Genomic DNA, 2,603 nt, shown 5'->3' with positions numbered 1-2,603 from the left:
TAAATACTTAAACATAAGACTGGAAAATGAAACTACTGGAAGGAAAGTGGAGAGAAGCGCCACGATATTGGTCTGGGCAGTGATTTGGGGGATACGACTCCCAAAACACAGGCGAGGAAAGCAAAACGCGACGAATGGGAAAACATTCAACTAAAAAGCTTCTGCACAATCAAGGAAGCAATATGACAGAATGAAAAGACAGCCTGTAGGGTGGGAGAATATATTTGCAAACCACACATCTGATAAGGAATTAATATCCAGAATACATAAGAAACAACGTGATAGCAAGAAAAACAAATAACCCGATTAGAATAGGCAAAGGAGCCAATGGGCTCATCTCAAAAGGAGACATACAGACGGTGAGCAGGCAGATGAAAAATTGCTCAACTTCATAAATCACTGGGGAAATGCAAATTGAAACCAAATGAGACCCCACCTCACACTCTCTAGAAAGGTTATTTTCAAAAAGCCAAAAGATAACACATGTTGGCGAGGAGGTGGAGAAAATGAAACCCTTGTGCACTGTTGGCGGGAATGTAAATTAGTATAGTCATTATGGAAAACAGTATGACTGTTTCTCAAAAAAATTACAGTTGGAACTAGCATACGATCCAGAAATCCCAATCCTGGGTGTACGTGCACAGGAAATAAAATCCTATGTTAAAGAGATGTTGCCTCTCCCTTGTTCACTGACCAAGACACGGAATCCACGGAGGGACCATGGGTGGATGAATGGATACAGAAAATGTGGACACACAGCAGATTACTATTCAACCTTAGAAGGAACTCCTGTTGCCGTGACAACATGGATGAACACGAGGGACAGTACGCTAAGGGAAGTAAGCCAGCACAGATCTAAGTTATGGGTAGAATCTGAAGAAGTTCATAAAAGCAGAAAAATGATGGCTACTAGAGGCTAGAGATTAGGGGATAAAGAGATGTTGGTCAAAAGATTTAAAATTTCAGTTACCCAGAAGGAATATGTTCAAAAGATCTATTGTACATCATGGTGACTCTAGTTGATTACAATATATTGTATACTTGAAAACTGCTGAGGTTAGATTTTAAGTGTTCTTACCACACACCAAAGAAAGGATATATGAGGACATATGTTAATTAACTTGATTTAACCATTCCACAACATAGACATATTTCAAAACATCACATTTTTCTAGGATAAACAAATACAATTTTTGTCAGTTAAAAATAAATTAAAGAGGCTGGGGTTGTGGCTCAGGGGTAGAGCACTGGCCTAGCACAGGTGAGGCACTGGGTTGGATCCTCAGCACAACATAAAAAAATAAACACCAAAATAAAGGTATTGTGTCCATCTACAACTAAAAAAGTATTTAAAAAATAAATTAGAATAAAAGAAGAGTATGTGAACATTTGTGAAGGATTTTGTTAAGAGAGCATCCAATAGGGAAGACTGGAAGCTCAAAATCTGCAGGGTTTAGCCTTTGCCCTAGGGCTGAAAACTGCAGGGTCACCCGTGACACGTTGGGTTCCTGCGTCCCTTGGTGTCTTTGGTCCCTTGGTCCCTTGGTTTTTTGGTGCTTTGGTCTCTATTACTTACTTGTCAAGTTAGAGATGTGTTTTTTAAAGGTTTGTAAGATATTTTCTTTCCTGGAATTTTCACTTAAAAGATCATTCAGACTTTAACTCCTCCTATCCTGCCAAAAAAGTCAAAAACATGTACTGTTTTAACCTTCTAATGATTTTCTTATATTTACCCAGACATTGAAAGGTATCTTTTTCATACTAAAATCAGTTTGTTTATTCTTCCCATATAAAAGAAATTTTGGATTTACTTACATTTGTTCATTTTTTTGATCTCACTTTTTCCCCACATTCACATTATCTTGATTTTTTTCCATATTTTTTTAAAAAATTAGCAACCTTTATCTTTTTTGGACAATATAATAGTGTTTGACCTCCATTGTTGCTTATATCTCATTCATTTTTTTCTGTAGTTTGTTTTCTTCCTGCTAAGGAGCTGACTATATCCCACATAGGGTCTAGGGAATGAGAGTTGCTCACACTTCATCCACACATGTGAATTATAGTTTAGCTGGATGTAAAATTCTAGTTCAGGGCTGGGGATTTAGCTCAGTTGGTAGAGTGCTTCCCTCACAAGCACAAGGCCCTTGGTTGAATCCCCAGCACCACGAAAAAAAAAAAAAAATTCTATTCAAACCCATTACAGATACTATTTTTGTACTTCAGCCAGTGTTGTCAATGAGAAAATTATGTCTGTTGAATTGAATTCTCTGATGCTTTTTAAAAAGCATCTATTCCTGATAGTTTATGATGTGTTTCTAGATAGCTTTTTCCTAATTTACTCTATTCTCATGACATAGACATTATTTAATTTTGGTAACTTGTCAACTGTCTCTTCAAATTTTGCTTTCCCTTGATTTTTATTCTGTTTCTAGAATCCTTATTAAATGGGTCATGGTATTTGTATATTTATCCTCCATGACTCTTAATTTCATATTTTCTAACTTTTTGTCTCTGAGGTACTCATAGAGAGTTCCAGATCATCTTCTAGGCTTCACTTTTGTCCCTTCTACTGTTCCACAATCTGGTGAGTCTTTTCAACA

This window comes from Marmota marmota, unplaced genomic scaffold (assembly GCF_001458135.2).
Source record: "Marmota marmota marmota unplaced genomic scaffold, marMar, whole genome shotgun sequence".
NCBI lineage: Eukaryota > Metazoa > Chordata > Mammalia > Rodentia > Sciuridae > Marmota > Marmota marmota.
This window is presented reverse-complemented; position numbering follows the sequence as displayed.